This window comes from Ovis aries, chromosome 9, assembly GCF_016772045.2.
Source record: "Ovis aries strain OAR_USU_Benz2616 breed Rambouillet chromosome 9, ARS-UI_Ramb_v3.0, whole genome shotgun sequence".
In the NCBI taxonomy this organism is placed as follows: Eukaryota; Metazoa; Chordata; class Mammalia; order Artiodactyla; family Bovidae; genus Ovis; species Ovis aries.
Genome location: NC_056062.1, coordinates 27,617,822 through 27,636,422, shown reverse-complemented (window position 1 = coordinate 27,636,422; position 18,601 = coordinate 27,617,822).

The window sequence follows — 18,601 nt, the reverse complement described above, 5'->3', positions numbered from 1 at the left end:
CCGCCCCCATTCTTAGGTGAAGTCGGGGCTTTCCAAAAGTTACCTCACTTAAATAACAAAAGACACCTTGATCACTCTCTTCACCTCGGAAATTCCAAGAGTTTTAGGAATTCTATGTAAGGAACCAGGATGAAGAGCAAATATATATATTTCTTAATAATCACAGTCACACTTGTGCCATTTAAGTTTTGCACTTGGCAGATGGATTAAATATTTTCAACGGGGGATAGGTAGAACTCGGGGGTGAGGATCTTACACCCGAGTGCCTGCAGGCTCAGGCAGGAACCTCCCACCCACCCGGCCTTCCCCATCCAGCTCCTCACTTCCAGGCCCAGCCTAGGCCCCTTCCCCCAGGCTGCCTCAGCCCTTTCTAACTTGTTTTCTGAGAAATGTGCTGAGAACTGGAAAGGCCCCTTCAGGCTTTCACGGGGTTGGAGTGGATGTGATTTCCCTGGGAACCAGAACCGAGGGCTCCGGGCGTTCCCGGACCGTGAAATCCCTGCCTCCCACGGCTAGGCCGGGCTGGACGGAGTCCTCGGGTGCTCCCGAGCCTCCAAGCCACCCTGCGGGTCCCCGGGGACCTTGTTGGCCAGCGGAGCGAGAGGAAGCACTGAGGCTGAAGAGCCAGGCGACTGGCGGGCATCCCACATAAACACGCTCCATCACTGTCAATTATTTACGCGCCATATGGAGGCCGGACGGGCTTCTTGACCCGCGCGTTAATGAGAAGCCGGAGGATCCTGGCTTGGCCCAGATTCCGGAGGCGGGGCGGGCCGAGGGGCTAGTGGAGAGCAGCATGTCCCTGATTGGAAACCTGCAAAAATTCTCCGTCTTCTGCAGGAACAGTTTGAACCCCATAGCTACGCACTAAAGGCATCCCACACCCCAGCTTCCTTCACGGTTTTTACCTTCTGACCTCTGCGGCACGTGCTCTGCGCCCCTGTTCCCCACTCCCGCCCCCCGCCCCCCGTTCCCCCCGTTCACCCCCCCCCATCCCCCGCACACCGCCCCCCCCCCCGCCCCCGTCTTTCTCAGCATCAGCACCCTTTAAGGCAGGGCTCAGACATCACCTCCTCTGTGTGGCCTCCCCTCTCACCCACCGGAGGGTGAACTTGCTCCTTCCTCGTGCTCATCCCCTATCCCCAAGCTCTGCTCATCCTATTTAGCAGCGCGGCGTCTGCTCTGAACCAAGCCACCAGCCACATCCTTTCCTGAGAAGTCTTGTTTCTTAGAGCAGAACTAGAGACAATGATGGTCTCTCTCTAAAGCTCTGTGGCGAGGATCGGATACACAGGCAGTTTTACACAGAGCTTCACACCCAAGAATCACCCCGCAGATGAGAATTCCTCATTATTATCAATATAGGACTATTCCTCTGTGGTGTAATCACTTCCATCATAAGCTTCAGTCTTACTAGACTCTACCCGGCTGGAGTACAGTGGCTGGAGTCTTACTCATCTCTGTTAAAAAGCAAAATTCAGTGAGTAAATGTGAAGATCTAATTGGCCTTACTCAACGACTCATGGATCAGGCAGCGTACCACGGAGTAAGTGGGCTTCCCTGGTGGCTCAGAGGTCAAGAATCCACCTGCAATGCAGGAGACGCAGGTTTGATCCCTGGGTCAGAAGATCCCCTGCAGAAAGAAATGGCTACCCACTCGACTAGTATTCTTGCCAGGAGAATTCCAGGTGGGCTACAGTCCTTGGGGTCGCAAAGAGTCAGACACAACTGAGTGACTCACACACACACACACACATCAAATAGATAGACAGGTACATGGAGGGGCTGGACCAAGTGGAAGGTGTTTATGGGCAGGACGGGCAAAGGAAAACATCATTTCAGCAAAGGAAAATGTTGCAAAGGAAAACATCATTTCAGGCCAGAAATTCTTCTTTTGGGGAAAGGACCAGCAGGCATCTTTGTCATGTGAATTGCCTGTCAAAGGAAGGGGGTGGGGAGGGACACACCCCTGTGACAGATTACCTCCTTGGTGCCAACCAGAAAATTCCAGACTGGGTGATTAAGATTACATTTTGGGGGAATGTTGAAATTGCAGGTAAGTCAGGTTTTAAATCCAGTTTTGATATCATGGGATTTAGCACAAGTGATGCCATTTCGGCCCCCTGGTTCTCTCCTTAATATCTCTAAACCTGCTTCTAGCCCAGTGCCCAGCACTTAGTAGGTGTTCAATCAAGAGTAAATTTTCAATGGGAGCACACATGTAAATATCCAGCATCTACTAAGTGCTTAGTATCTTCCAGGCTGTGTTCTAAGCCCTTTGCATGAAAGAACTCATTTAAAACAACAGTCCTGTATGATTGCTGTTTATCAGTATTCTTTTAACACACGCGGAAACATGACACGGACGGGAGAAGTAACTTGTGCAAGGTGAGTGTTTACCAGAGCTGAGATTCAAACTTGGACAGATTCAAACCTTATTGTTCCATCAGCTTTCATAGTACAACATATACAGCCCAGATCGGGTGCTCATTGGTAAATGCCTGGCACTTGGTAGGTGTTTAGTGAATGTTGAAAAAGTGTTTGGGGCCTTTGTATGTTTTGATTGCCCAGACTAAAGCAGGCAAGTCACACAGATCAGCTCTCCAAAAGGGGTGGGGTGGTGGGGGGAGCTTTCTATTTGTTAGACTTATCCCTAGAGAATGTGTTTCTAGAGTCTCTAGTACTGTGTGTCTTTTCCCGAGATGCCCTGTTCTAGACCCAGCACTTGACCTTCCAGAGGGGAGGAGCAGGCGGCGTCTCCCAGACAGGCTCTGTCTCTCTGCCATGTTCTCTGCAGACTACACACCTCTTCTCTCCTTCCAGAATGTTCCTTCCTCTCCCTCTCCAGCACCTTCCCCACTGGCACCATGATCCATCTGGAAAGCCCTTCCTGACTCTTCTCTGGGAAGTCCTTCCCAACTGCCATCGCACACTGAGCTCTCCCACACTGAACACGTGGTTTGTAAACACACACCTGTGCATGTTCACAACACAGTGGTGAGTGGCAAGGCCTTTCATGCCAGACTCCTGGCTTTCAGTCTGGCTCTGCCATCCTGTACAAGTCTCCCCAGCTGAGCCTCACTTTCCCCATCTGTGAAATGGTGCTAATCTTAGTACCCATTTCATAGGGTTTGGTGAGCCTTAAGAGTATGTACAGAGCACTTAGCCATGGGATATGAACATAGCGAATGTTTCATATGTGTTCCTGTTCTTTTATTCTTCTAAAATGAGCTCTTCCTTGCATATCTTTGCATCTCCAGTGCCCAGCACACTGCAGGTACTCAGTAAATGAAAATGCAACTTAATTTCAACAATGTGAGCATGTATTGAGGACCCACCAGGTAGCAAGGGCTAGATACGTGTTGGGGGAGGTGAAGCTAAAGGTCAGGATGCCTGTGTATGGAGATAACCAATGAGTGACTGGATGAGGGGACTTCCCTGGCAGTCCAGTGGTTAAGACTTCACCTTCCAATGCAGGGGCTGTTGTTTTGATTCCTGGTCAGGGAGCTAAGATTCTACATGCAGGGAGGCCAAAAAACCAAAATGTGAAATGGAAACAATATTGTAACAAATTCAATACTGACTTTAAAAATGGTCCACATTAAAAAAAAAAAAAAAGGCTCAGAGAAAAAAGAGAGGGCTTCCCAGGTGACGCTAGTGGTAAAGAACCTACCTGCAATGCAGGAGACATAATAGACATGAGTTCAGTCCCTGGGTTGGGAAGATGCCTTGAAGCAGGGAGTGGCAACCCACTCCAGCATTCTTGCCTGGAGAATCCCTTGGACAGAGGAGCCTGGCAGGCTATGGTCCATGGGGTCGCAAAGGGTCAGACATGACTGAATCAACTTAGCATGCAGAGAAAAAGAGCCAGGATGATGCCAAGGTGGTACATTCATTCATCAGCTCATCTATTCATTAAGGCATTTGTTGTGCCAGGCTCCAGGGAGGCAAAGATGAATAAAATTCACTCCTAGTCCTTAAAGAGACATGATTGGATATATATAACTTACAACATAGACAGATAACTACCTTCTTAGAGGCGTGAACAAGGTGGGCTCCGGGCTCAGGAGACACAGCCGCTGGACTCAGGATCAGTCTGTAAAGTATGGGGCAGGGGAGCTGGGTAAGACTGGCTGTCTATGCACGGGGTGGCCCTTTTGCCTGGGACATCTCTCCTTCTCATCTTTCCAGCCTCAGATGACATGTCCTATCCTCAGTGAATCCCCTTGGAAAGCCCACCTCCTCATCGCTCTGGCACTGCACAGTTCATTTCTTCTCAAGCACTAGCCGTAGTCCTTAGTGAGTGAAAAGCAGGGAAGGAAAGGCAGATAAATTTCTTGAATATCTACTATGGGCCAGGCACTGGGCTCTTCAATTGATGAACACTACTTAACAAATTTTCCCCCTGTTTCCAGGGGTGTCCGTATTGACACTTCAAGAGGGCAAATGCCTTTGCTCAAGGTCACTGGCCAGGAAGTAGTGGAACTGGACTTGGAATTTCAGGGCCAGCTGCCTCCCCACACCCAGAGAGCTTTCATGGCACCAGGAGAGGCCAAGTAGGCAAGAAAGGAAACGGAATGATTCGTTTACTGCCCCAGGGCATTTTCAGCAACAAGTAAGTGATTTCTCTAGTTCCCAGTTGGCTATTCAAGCAGAGACTTGGCAGCTGGGAACCAGGCTGCCGAAAAACAGGTTTTCTTCTTAACTCAGCAGCACCACCTGCAGGATATGAAGGAAAGCTGCAAAAAAGGTTCAGGAGAGAGGAGGGAGGGGATGTGGCGAAGGAACCTGAGATACCGTCTAATGACCTTTGATCTTAAAAAAGGAGCACATTGAGACCAAGAAAGGGACTTAAGGTCACAGTGTTAGTGGTGTCAAATTTGAAGCTGTATCTCTCCAGACTTCTGGTTCAGTGCCCTCTTCCCTTCCACCCTCCCGTCTTCCCTCTCCCTACTCACTCCCCTCCACCCTTGATTCTCATTCTCTCACTAGGTCTCTCCTTTCTCTCTCATTCAGTAAGCATTAACTAAGCACTCAATAGAGGCTTCCCAGATGGCTGTAAAGAATCCACCTGCCTATGCAGGAGACTCAAGAGACTTGGGTTCGATCCCTGGGTAGGGAAGATCCCCCTCGGAGTAGGAAACAGTAACCCATAACCCATCCAGTATTCTTGCCTGGAAAATTCCATGGACAGAAGAACCTGGCGGGCTACAGTCCGTGGGGCTGCAAAGAGTCAGACATGACAGAGACGCACATACATACGAGCACTCAGTATGCCCTGGGCATATTCATCCTTGTGGGACATAAATATTGATAACTAAAATGGGCCTTTTAGGATTAACATTTAATTGTTGCTTAATTGCCATTAACCATCTACTTCATCATTACTCCCAAGACATACTGTACATTACTGTGTATCAGACACTAGGCTAAGGCGTGATCTCAGTAGATCTTCACAGATGAGGAAACTAAGGCTTAGAGAGCTTTGGTTTAGTAGTTGTGGAGCAAGGATTCAAAACCAAATCCTTCTGATCTCAGAGCCAGAGATCTTAATCACTCTGTTATAGTTACTCTTTAAAGGATCCAAGGTTATGTGAAGAAGAATCCATACTCTAATTAGGATGCTACTGCTATTTAAAATAACTACTTATTTCCTGTCTAAGTGGGGTTGCTGACTCTCCTCTCAAATTCATTGCTTCTGAAATCCCTTCAAGTTTACATTGAGAGTCTCTGTACCAGGCACTGTGTTGGGTGCTAGAGTCACAGAGATGACTGTAGCTCAGCCAGAAGCTTGTGACCTTGTAGGTGTCAGTCTTAATACCGCCATCGGCAAGATGTTCTCATAGAAGCATGGCACAACTCCGGGGGGTGCCATTCACACCACAGCTGACGGAAATGGCATCTCCTAAATTGGCCAGCGCTCTACTTGTGGGACTGTATTTGGTGTCCTTGGCCCAGTGGGATGGGAACAAGAAAGAGGGGCACGGGGTGAGGGATGGGGACCAATCGCTTTCACCTTGCAGGGCAGGGAAGCCTCACGGCTGAGGCCACTGGAGTGTGAATGCCTCAAAGCTCTACAGACTTGGATTTCCTGTTCTCTGCAGCTGGGAGGTAGGGTCAGGTTTTGAGGAAATACGTCTCTGCGTTTTGACCTGCAGAGCAGAAAGTGTATTTCGGTTTCCATTTCTGCATTAGCACCAAAGTTGCATTTTAAGTTCCTGGGGAATTTGCCCTCATTCTCATTTTTGGGTGGATGGGTAATTTCTTTCTTTTTGGGTGGTTGGTTATTGAAATTGGAGCTCACGAATCGCAAGAACCACGTCCAAAACCAGAAGATCTAGTGTGGGCAGCCTTGCAGCAGTTAAAGAATTCTCTGCCCAAATCGCAGGAGAATGAACCCACTGCAGCCCCAGAGAATGGAGCCTTCATCTCACAGATAACTGGCCCCCATCTCTCAGCATCTCCCCTCACTCTCCTCACCATCTAAGAGCACTTTATGTGTGTGCACGCAAATTTTACCGTTTCACTTGTAGCAGAAAAACAAGACATTTTTTTTTCATTTTCCTAATATAAAAGGATTTCATAATAATGCCTATTCTTTGAAGTTGCTATTTCAGACCCCTCAAGGAAGGGCATGCTGGCAATCACAGGACTGGGCTGGGCTGGTTACTGGAAGGGTGTTAAAGGTGAGGGTACAAAGGTGTTAAAAAAAAAAAAAAGCACCTGCTTTCAGCCTTCCAGGTGCTCTTCCTCCATTGCTAGCCCTGCAGCCACAGGAATGATCACTGTGGGAAAGAATAGCAGTAGGGGTGGTGGGGGTCCCCACGCCCATCACACCTTGGATGGCAGAGCAAGGACATGGGGGAGACTCTCTTCTCTTCTGCCCTGGGAGAAAGATGCTCATCAGCCTGTTGTGTGTGTGTGTGTTTACTTGCTCAGTCGTGTCTGACTCTCTGTGACCCCATGGACTTCAGCCTGCCAGGCTCCCCTGTCTGTGGGATTCTCCAGGCAAGAATACTAGACCGGGTTGCCATTTCCTCCTCCAGGGGATCTTCCTAACCCGGGGATCAAACCCACATCTCTTGAGTCTCCTGCATTGGCAGGTGGGTTCTTTACCTCTGAGCCACCTGGGAAGCCCTCTTTTCTTCTCATGCTGTGGGCTCAACAGCCAGACTGGGACCACCGGCAGTCAGCCAAGATAACCTTGTTTCAGGGGAAAGTGAGTTCTCAGGTTCAAATAGCCACCTTAGAAATCAACTATTGCAATACCTCCTGTTGTGAAGCTGAAGTGCCTCTGCTAAAGTTAACGCTGTGAAGAAAACGCTATGAACTGGGAATTCAGAGGCCCTGGATCCAGGCTGCCCCTAGCCAGCTGATTTGGGGCAAGTCGTATCATTTTCCTCTTTGAAGCCTCACCTGGAGAATGAGAGATTGCGCCGGATGAGTTGCCAGGCTCTTTTGGAGTCTGAGTCTCTGGGGCTTTGCAGTGCGTCACTTCCATTTCCAGTGTGTTACCGCATTTCTGCTTGAACAGACTGCTTCTTTGGCCCAGGGCTTCTTGGCTCCAGGTCCACTTGTCACTCCCGTGTCAGCTGGTTTCTGGCTGGGTCTGGCACATGGGAGGCACTGGACCATTGTTGAAGGGCATCGGGAAGGGAGAAATCGGAAAGGGCATTTCCTCTCCCCGCCGCCTTCAGGAGCGCGAGGCAGAGGTTGCATTTCTTTCTTGGCTCTGGCTCCTACCACGGTTCCAGCTTCTTATAGGGTGACCCCAGGCCTTGGGTTCCTATGATCCTGCCGCTTCTCACTGTCCCTCCAGCTAAGGGACTTGCTGCTATTATTAATCGTTGGGTGGCCCCATTACTTCTTGGTGGGGTTTCCAGCCTTTCCATCAGCTGCGTAGCCCATTTCCCATGTTAACATCACCTTGTTCCAATTACTCAGAGTGGGTTCTGTTTACTTTGACTGAGTAACTTTAACTTTTGCCGGCTTTACTTTGTAACAGCCATCCATAAGGATGATTTTGATAACGTGGATGATTATAACCCCTTACTTGGGATATAATCTCACGTATTAACAAAGCTTTGCTTGGGTTCTGTCATCTGAGTCTAATAATGACAGTGTGACGTAAGATGGGTATTTATCATGAATTCCACTTTACAGAAGAGGAAATGATCTCACGGAGCTCACACAGCTGGGGAGTCTTGATAGAGTTGGAACCAGAACTTGAGGCTTTTGACTTCTCATCTAGCTTTCTGCCTCTCTGCTTTTCATCATTATCCCACTCACCCCACTGGAATGGTGACTTAATGTCGGTCCTTTAGAATGGTGTTATCTAAAGTGTGGGACACAGCCCTTCAGTCGAGGATGTGTTAATTACCTGTTGCTGTGTAACAAGGGACCCCCACACTTTGTGCTTTATAGCAGCATCATTTATTATTTTGGAAATGGTCCATGCCTGCAAAGATGCTTTCTCCATTCCATGTTTTCTGAGTTGATTGTTCTTAGAGCTGGGCCAACCTGGGAGGGCTTTGAGATTATACTTTCCAATTTGAGGTGGGGCTGGCTGTGATGTGATGATAAGTAGGCCGGTGTAAAGCACTGAATACACAGGCTTCTGTCTTCAGCAGACCCAGCGAAAAAGCAGCCTCTAACCAAGGGACAAGAGCAAGGGGATGAAGCTTAAACTTTTTGTGTTAAGCTCATTAAACAAAGACTTCTCTGGTGGCTCAGATGGTAAAGAGTCTTTCTGCAGTGTGAGAGACCTGGGTTCCACCTCTCGATCTTGGGTTGATCCCCTGGAGAACGGAATGGCTACACACTCCAGTGTCTTGCCTCTGTCCGGTGAATTCCAAGGACAGAGGCGGCTGGCAGGCTGCAGTCCAGGGGGTTGCAAAGAGTCAGACGTGACTAACACTTTCACTTCTTTCGTTAAATAGAAAAGAAAATTGTCTCTTTCTCTTCATCTATATTCTTCACCCAGTGTTGAGTGTTTAACAACACACTAGAAGGTGAGGTGAGTTGCTGTACTATAGGGATTTACAATACCATTAGGAAAAACATGATTTTATATTCCTAAGTCCCCAGGGACCACATGTTTGGGCAAGAGTCAGGGTCACCATATCCATCACATCCATCACCTTTATCATCATCAATACATTATAGTTATTTATCCATGCCCACCCGGTGCTAGTCTCTTCCACCACGGCCTTGGAGTCCTTGCCAAGACTTTCGCCTGTTATTTCTGGAAGTCCCAGGGGATGACTTGTGTGTACCTGTGAACTCTGTCCTTCTGGCTCCCATGTGGTGTTTACTTTTCCCCTCTTCAGCTCCAACTGTCTGCTCTGATGTCTACGGCCAGGCTCTGGAGGCTCTTGCCAAGGCTGGTGTGTCTGCGTCAGGGCCACTGTCTCTGTCCAGCGTGTCACTGTGTTCCCTGATGATCCGGGAAAAATGCCTGCCTCTGTTTGCATCTGGTGTGTAAGATAACGCCACCTTGCTCTCAATAGACAAGGAGATTTAAATGGAATATTTCTAATTTTTGTTTTCTTTGGTTTTAACCTCTATGGTTGCAGATTCTGAGTCAAGTTCCAAGATGTAAAGAGGCTACTGAAAAACTTCTGAGCCACTGCACTCAAGCTGATCCTCTTGGTCTCGGAGATTCTAATTCATTTATTTCTGAGAGCTTGGCACTGGCTGGCTACAGACTCTGGAAGCATTCACATCATATTCATGGTCAGGGTAGGCATGACTAGTGAACGAGGCCCTGACCTTGAGTTAACTGGTAGTCAACACTAAAGAACTGATGCTTTCAAACTGTGGTGCTGGAGAAGACTCTTGAGAGTCCCTTGGACAGTAAGGAGATCAAACTAGTCAGGCCTAAAGGAAACCAACCCTGAATACTCATTGGAAGGACTGATACTGAAACTGAAGCTCCAATACTTTGGCCACCTGATGCGAAGTGAAGAGCCAGCCCATCAGAAAAGACCCTGATGCTGGGAAAGATTGAGGGCAGGAGGAGAAGGGGGCAGAGGATGAGATGGTTGGAGGGCATCACTGATTTAATGGACATGAACTTGGGCAGACTCCAGGAGATGGTGAGGGACAGGGAAGCCTGGTGTGCTGCAGTCCTCGGGGTCACAAAAAGTCAGAGATGACTGGGCGCCTGAGCAACAAGAACAGTGTTGCAAGAGTCTGTTGAGACAGAGGCTTTGTAACCAGGGGTTTTATTCATTTTAGACTTGCTCTATATCATGCTTCACACTGTCTGCCTAATGTAAAATCGTTTGTGCTCTTTTAGTATAACCGCAACTTTCTTTGAAGAACCTGTCTTAGTTTGGGTTCTCCCAAAAGCAGACCCCAGGCAGAGATTTTAAGTGCCGCAGTCAGAATGGAGGTGATCTGAGGAAGCTTCATTTGGGGAGTGAGGAACTGATCCAGGGAAAGGAGGAAGCCAGTGAATGTGCGCAAATGAGTCACTTGTTACCGTGGGCACCTGGGCCTGAGGTGTGCTACGGGCCCTTTAAGAGGCAGTACTGGCTGATCTCGAAGTTGCCCCAAGGAGGGGTAAGCTCACTGGGGTATTTATCTACTAGTTCTTGTTCTGTATCAGTTGAGGGTCACTCATGGAGGCATTATCTCCCTGGCCTGCCCCCAGAGAGGGCTGAAGGCACTACTGTGGCATAGAAAGAGCTCAGATCAAGAGATGTAGGGGTGCAAGAAGGCAGTGGAGTTTATGGGGACTGTCACCAATCTGCTGATGATCTGCGGGATGGGCTGATGGGATTAGGATGGGACATTGGTGTGTATGAAGTGCAACCATAATATTGAAAAAGAACAATAGCCTATAAAAGGACTTGACTTTTCAAGTGCATTAAATAACCAGGGTTCATATGGAGAGACCATCTTCCAGGTCAGAAGACACGATAAAATCGACCCAGGTGAAGATGCTGTTGGAGTCAGGGACCACAGCTGCCTGTACCATCTTGCATCAGAATCCCAGCCTCTGACCTATCCTTGTCAGCCGCCTTGAATTGGTAGGACACTGGACTTATTGATGACCAGGTGACAATGACAAGGGAGGTACAAGGCAGGACCCCAGAGAGAATTTTAAGGCCCTGACCAGCCAGACACAGCATTCTTGCTCTAACAGGTATCCTCTGAATGAAGAGAAATGAATCACCTCTTGTTTAAAACATGGCAAGTAGCTGAGATTATTAAGAGCAAAAATAAACTTCCTTGTCCGGAAGGGAAGGAGTTGGTCAGATACTAAGGTTTGAACTTAACTCTTTAATAACCAGACTATGAACAGACAGAGAACGGAGAGTTACTTTTCAAAATCAGATCACTCATATAAGCAAAGCTATTCGTAATTGCTGACATTTATTGAATGGTTACTCCATGCTGGGCTTTCTGCTGTGCTTTTTATGTGCCTGACTTCACTGACGCCTCACAATATCCCAGTTAGAGAGCTATTTTGAATATCTCCAGTTCCTAGATGCGGGAAGTGGCACTTACGTTCAGTAACTTGACTAGGTCCTGGGAAGAGCAAGTGCAGAACTGGGATCTGAAATCAGGTATGACTTTATGAACTTGAGGAGTTCTCTAAGATGATGACTAAGATCAAGTGTGTCCTCTTAAATGGCTTGCATATAGGTTGGCCAAGGAGTAATTGGGTTGTTATTGTTAGGTTGGGGGCCTGGGTATGCTATCAAGACATCTCAGTGTTGCAAAGGACAGATGCAAGTCACTGTGTGTGCATGGAAGTGTCTGTGGGTGCTAGATGGTTGGAAAAGACCCTGTGGACCACTCCAGGCCCTAACATCCCAAACGTGGTTCCAGACTTCCCAAGAAGCAATCCAGCTTCCAAGGAATGGAAGGCTCTGGAGTGATGATGTCCTGGGAATTGGGTGACTGTGATGCTTATTTTGGGTTCCACCCTTTGCTGATTGTTTGACTTCAGGCAAGGGACTTACTCACCAGGGAACCTACTTTTCTCATCTGTAAAATGAGGATAATGAGTCCTGACTCCTGCCTTCCTCACAGGGAGGGCAGGAAGCTTCCTGAGATCACCTCACTAGAGTCTTTTGATCTGCTTGAAAGCATCCTCCTTAATTGCCCGGCTGGGCACTCGAGCAGCTGGGCGAAAGTTTTATGACCTGAGATTCCCACAGCCCATAATCCACATGCTCCCAGAAGCCCTCTGAGGTTTTCAGTGAAAGATTCAGCCGGCGAAGGTTCTGCCAGGCCATCAACAGAGATTTCTCAGGGCCTTAGTCATGTAATAGGCGGTTTCCCAGGGAAGTGCTTGCCAAGGCTTCCACTTATTCATGTAATATTTCTTAAGAGCTCTGATGTACACATGGCGATTTCTCACCCCTCCCCAGACTTGTGAACAGCAGTCTTGCCTGGTGTCATGGAATCCTGCCAGTCCTCCAGGACAGCTCTTGGCCACTTTAGCTAGAGCTTGAATGTGCTCTGTGTCCTCTGGTTTCAGTGGTTTTTAAAAAAATTTTTTTATTGGAGTAAAGTTGTTTTATAATGCTGTGTTAGTTTCTGCTGCACAGCAAAATGAATCAGCTATATGTGCATATATCCCTTCTTCCTTGGATTTTCTTCCCATTTAGGTCACCACAGGGCACTGGTAGTATTAGTACTCTATTTCATGCATGTGTACGTGTGTGTGCTAAGTCGCTTCAGTCATGTCCGACTCTTTTCGACCCTATGGACTGTAGCCCGCCAGGCTCCTCTGTCCATGGGATTCTCCAGGCAAGAACACTGAAGTGGGTTTCATGCCATCCTCTGGGAGATCTTCCAGACCCAGGGATCGAACCTGTGTCTCCTGCAACTCCTGCATTGCAGGCGGATTCTTTACTGCTGAGAACCAGAGAAGCCCTGTCTATTGTATACATAACATCCGCAGTGTATACATGCCAATCCCAACCTCCCAGTCCATCCCACCCCCTTTCCCCCTTGGTAAGGTTCCAGTTTTCAAAAGGCTTCTTCGAATGAGTCATATGTCCACCTTCTCATTTCTTGTCTGAGCCATCACAAAAGCTTCCTAAAGACTTTCTCTGCCCCCAGCCCTGCTCTCTCTCTGTAGTCATGCTAGACCCTGATGCACAAGATGTATTGCTTCTTTCCCCAAAACCCATCAGTCCTTCCCCAGTGACCACAGGGGAAAAGGGGAACAAATGAACCTGGCTTAAAAACCCTGCTCTAACTCAAAATCTGGCCCCCGTTTCCTCTCTCTCCTCATTTCTCGTGTCTCCCCATTGTCATTTCATTGGCTCAGCTTGCCATTCTACTTTATTTGCTTATCATCTTCTGTGTGCCAGGAGCTGTGTTATAGTCTGGGAAACTAAATAAGAGCCCGGTTCTCATGAGGCTCACAGCCTCACAGGAGATAAAGACACATACACTGGTGAGTGCTGGGTAGTTGAGTAAGCACCATGGGAATGAAAGCTTGACGGGAACCCATTGGAAGGGAGACTGATCTGCCTAGGGTGAGGGTACCACGTCCAGCCCTCTAATTGATTAGGACGCGGCCTGCCAGAGTAAGAGGTGGATGGTGGGGGTGGAAAGTGAGTCCCGTCAAGAGTGAGTTCAGCCTGAAAGAGGGAACAGGACATTGGCGAGACCGACAGTGAAGTGAAACGAAGTGAAAGTTGCTCAGTGGTGTCCCCACTGTTTGCCACCCCATGTCTGTTCCCACTGTTTGCGACCCCATGGACTATACAGTCCATGGAGTTCTCCAGGCTAGAATACTGGAGTGGGTAGCCTTTTCCGTCTCCAGGGGATCTTCCCAACCCAGGGATCGAACCCAGGTCTCCCTCATTGCAGGTGGATTCTTAACCATCTGAGCCACAGGGGAAGTTTCTCCAAGAATACAGGAGTGGGTAGCCTATCCCTTCTCCAGGGGATCTTCCCCACCCAGGAATTGAACTGGGGTCTTCTGCATTGCAGGCGGATTCTTTACCAACTGATTTACCAGGGAGCCCTGACAAGACTGTGGCAATTCACGTTTTGTGGAGGAGCGGAGTTTCCGAAAGCCCTGGTGAGCCTTGCCTGGATCCTACCCTGGAAGGAAAGGAACTGGAAGCAGGAAAGTCACGTGGTGTCTGCCCTGGTGACTCTGGGCAGCCTGGCAGGTGCCCTCGGACCCCCGGCCTTTACTGTGGCCAGTCTTTCTCCCCCCGCCCTTCCTTCCTTCCCCGCCTCCTCTCCCTCTCCTCCCCCTGCGGTGGTTCTTCTCATGTTTCACGGTCCCCTTCAAATGCTGTCTAGATCTGGGGTCAATATTCATTGTTCCTTCCTCTGGGCCCTTAAAGTCCTTTTATTGTGTGTTACCATTTATTGTATTCCATCATATCTTTTATGTCAGTTGCACCTGTTCATCTCCCTCACTGGACTGAAAGTTCCTTAAAGAGCGTATTAACTCTGGAATATTTCTTTCTCATTTCCCACAGCACTTAGTATACAATGAGCCAGGCTTTTCTCAAGCTCCAGTTCCTCTGCTTATTAGCCATGTGATCTTGGACAAGTCACTTTATCTCTACAACCTCGAGTTGTCTCATCTGTAAAATGGGGATAATGATTTTTATTGCAGAGGATAATTGGGAGGATTACCTGGTTAGCACTAGGCAAACATTAGTTGCCCTCCTCCCTCCTCTGCTCTCTGGCTCATAAAGATTGCTGTAACATCCTGGGAGAGCATCCCTGAGGGAGGGGTACCCCACTATTCCCATGGGTCCAGATGTCAGATCCCATCTGTATTGGTTTGCTGAGCACCTGGGCAGAAAGGTGGGCTACCAACATTACTGCGTGGATACTTGGTTATCAGTGGCAGTCAACACCACCCATTCTAATCTGATCTTTTTTTTTTTTTTTTTTGACACCTTCCATGGAACACTCACCCTTAATTTAAACAAAAAGGAAATGGTGGAAAGGAATTGCAAAAAAAAAAAAAAAAAAATTAAATCACGTGAGTTTCCTTGGGTAGATTATGCACACATCCAAGGTGGGCTCCCAGGGAGAGGAGGAACTGCTGTCTGCCCCTGTCTTTCCCTTTTCTACCGGGTCGCTGCTCAGCCTGTGCACAGAGGCTGTACTCAGAGATGACAAGGGTCATCGTCATGGCTGTGGTGTCTGTGACGTTACCACCATCAGCAGCAGCAGGACCCTCCCCCCTCCCCCCCCCCCCCCGCCCTCGTCACTGCCCTTCGGGTGGGGGCTGGGCGGACCTCCGCTTCCTCACTCCCTCTACCATTCTCTGTGGCCTCCATCGGCGTGGGTGCAGACAGAGCCTCATTAAGTCACCATCCTGAGTTTGTGCAAACTCGATTCTTACTGCAATCCTGGGAGGCAGGTTGAACAACTGCCATCATCTTAATTAGAGAGAAATCTTGGTACAGAGGAGTCGAGTGACTTGCCCAGGTCATGGCGTGAGCTGGGAGAGAAGTGGGGATCAGACAGGGCTGGGGCTGGGTCTCAAGTGGTTTGAAGCCTGGAGACAATTGTTTGAAACAGAGAACAGCTCTGCTTCCCCTTAATATAATGGTGTCTGAGGAATTTTTTTTAAAGCATCATGCACACGTGCTAAGTCACTTCAGTCGTGTCTGACTCTTTGAGAACCGCTGGACTGCAGCCTGCCAGGCTCCTCTGTCCGTGGGATTCTCCAGGCAAGAATATTGGAGTGGGTTGCCGTGCCCAGCCCCAGAGGACCTTCCAGACCCAAGGATCACACCTGCAGCTTTTGTCTCCTGCATTGACAGGCAGGTTCCTTACCACTAGTGCCACCTGGGATGCAAGAGAGGAAGCTGATTCCTTTTTCTACTTTAGGTACTTGGAACATCCATTGTGTGCCTGGGACATCTACGTGTTGGCTGCTTAAATAAAGACTGAAGGAGCACATAAAGAATGAAAAGGATATAAGGGTTTGCCCTGGGATTTATGGGGCTGGTATGATTTCTGGAATATTCCACAGATGCTGCTAACCTTCCTGCCTTGGCTCAGAGACATGTAAAATTCCATCAACATGTTCATCCTCCATGAGAGTGCTGAAGGCAGACCGTCCTTCTCTTTACTGCTTTACTCCTGTTTCCTCATGGGAAGGGCAGTTCTGTTGTCATGTTGGGAATGCTGGGAAAGACTGATGAATACTGGGTCACAGTAGTCTATGGAGCAGAGTTAATACTGAATCTTCGCTTCTCTTTCTCCTGCTGGACCTGTCTGGATTCTGATGCTGTTCCTTGCACTTTGAGTCTTCATGCTTTAAACTGCCTTCCCTCCCCTGCAGATGTTTTACGAAAAGTTTTGGCCAAAGAACAGAGATGATTCCTTTATTTGTTTGCCAGTCTCTTAATTAATTAAAAAAAATTGCCTCAATCAAGTTGGTATACAAGGTTTAGAATTCCAAGAGACATATATCAGCAAATGGGTTTTTCAACAAGATTTTTTTTCCCATTTTCTGTGCAAGATAAAGTTGAAATCAGAGCAGGTGTTACCCGTACTGCCTTCTCAGCTGTCTGCTGGAGAGAGTTCCTTCCTTGACCCATGGGTGCTATGCGGGTGAGTGCCCTTTCTTGGGATGTAGAAAGCACTGGGGCTATGGTTCTCAAACCCAGTGGTGCATGAGAGTTGCTCTGACTGCTTGAATCAGAGTTCCCTGGAGATAGGCCCAGGCATTGGAGTTAAAAAAAAAAACTCTGTTTAGAATACGGATATGGATGATATATCCGTGTTCTAGCATGCAGTATGAACCACTGCTGCAAGGCAGTCTGCATTGCTAAAGATTATGACATTTAAATGAAGTGAAATTTTTCATTTCTGCAGACAGTTCCTTCTATTGTCTAGTGGGAATAGGTACCTAGTAGGAGAAGCAACCTGGTACCTAGAGAGAAGTACCTAGTACCAAGAGGGAGAAGCACCTTAGTACTCAGAGACAGAAGTACCTAGTACCAAGAGGGAGAAGAACCTTAGTACTTAGAGACAGAAGTACCTAGTACCAAGAGGGAGAAGAACCTTAGTACTTAGAGAAGTGACTAGTACCCAGTGGTATGCTCAGTTGCTCAGTCGTGTCAGACTCTGTGACCCCATGAACTGTGGTTCACCAGGCTGCTCTGTCCATGGAATTTTTCAGGCAAGAATCCTGGAGTGGGTTGCGATGTTCAACTCCAGGGGATCTTCCCAACCCAGGGATAGAACATGCATCTCTTGAGTCTTCTGCACTGGCAGGTGGGTTCTTTACCACTGTTCCACCTGGAAAGCCCCATACTATACCTGATCTTAGCCAAAAGGTCAAGAAGCATCTTAGTACCTAGAGAGGGAAGTACTTAGTGGGAGAAGCACCCTTGTACCTGGTGGGAGAAGGGATGAGAAATGGTTCTTTCAGCTCCAATACCTCCTAAGAGGTTTTTATAAGCCTTCATCTATTAATCCTCTTGCCAATCCTTAAATAGGTGCCACCATTCAAATGGAATTCAGTGAAGAGACTGTGGTTCAGAGAAATTTAGGGACATGCCTGAGGCTTACGTGGCAGATAAGGGTAGAACCAGGAGTTGAATGCAGGCCTACTTGGCCCCAAAGGCCAATTCCTTTGCTCTCTACCTGTGGGTCACAACCAGTGGCCCTTTCAGCCCCTATGATGTCTGTTTAGAACCCCTCCTACTCTGAAGCCTCTGAACAACAGGATCTATTGTAGTTGCAGCCTGGGCAAACCTTGTGACCATGGGTCCTTTCCTCTTAACCAAAGGACCATCCGATGTTGCTAAAACTCCCCGAAGTCAGCCTCCATATTAATCTCCACACCTGACCCACACATGAGTGGCATCCCATTTTTGATCTGATATGTATCTTGATTTTCAGCTCAGAAAAAACAGTCCCCATAACTACAGCTCCCACTGAACTCATTTCTCAGAATCCCTCCAAGAACCTGGGACTACTGTGTGTAAGAAACATAGGACTGGGGACTCTCTGTGATACTTCCTGACTCTTCCCCCCCCGCCGTTCATCCTATTCTTTTCAGCTGGGTGACAGCTGTTGAGAGGCTGGCATGGCCGCTTAGGAGGAAATGGAGCAAAGCCTCTCGGTCTCCATTAAAGGCCAATTTTACAAAAATGGTACAATAAGATAGGTTTCACAGAGGCACGATGATATACACTTAGGCTTTTTAAAAAAATATTTATTTGTGTTTATTTATTTGTTTGGCTGTCCTGGGTCTCGGCTGTGGCACATGGGCTATTTGGTCTTCATTGCGGCCCATGGGATCTTAACTGTGACATGTGAGTCCTAATTTCCTGCCCAGGGATTGAACCCAGCCCCCCTGCATTGGGAGCGTGGTCTTAGCCACTGGGCCACCAAGGAAATCCCTATACTTAGGGGTTTGATTCACTGGAAACGCTAGATGTACCAGCAATAAGATGTGACCTCCCTCTTGCACACACACCTGATGTGACCCGAGTGTGTATTCCCGTAAGTGGTCCTGTTCTACTGAAAGTCAGGCCATGTGGGGGTCATCACCAATCCTGGGTGCTGGCTTAGGGAGCAGCGTGAAGACTGAAGGTACTCAGAGATGGCGCTCTGACATAGCAGAGGGATTTGA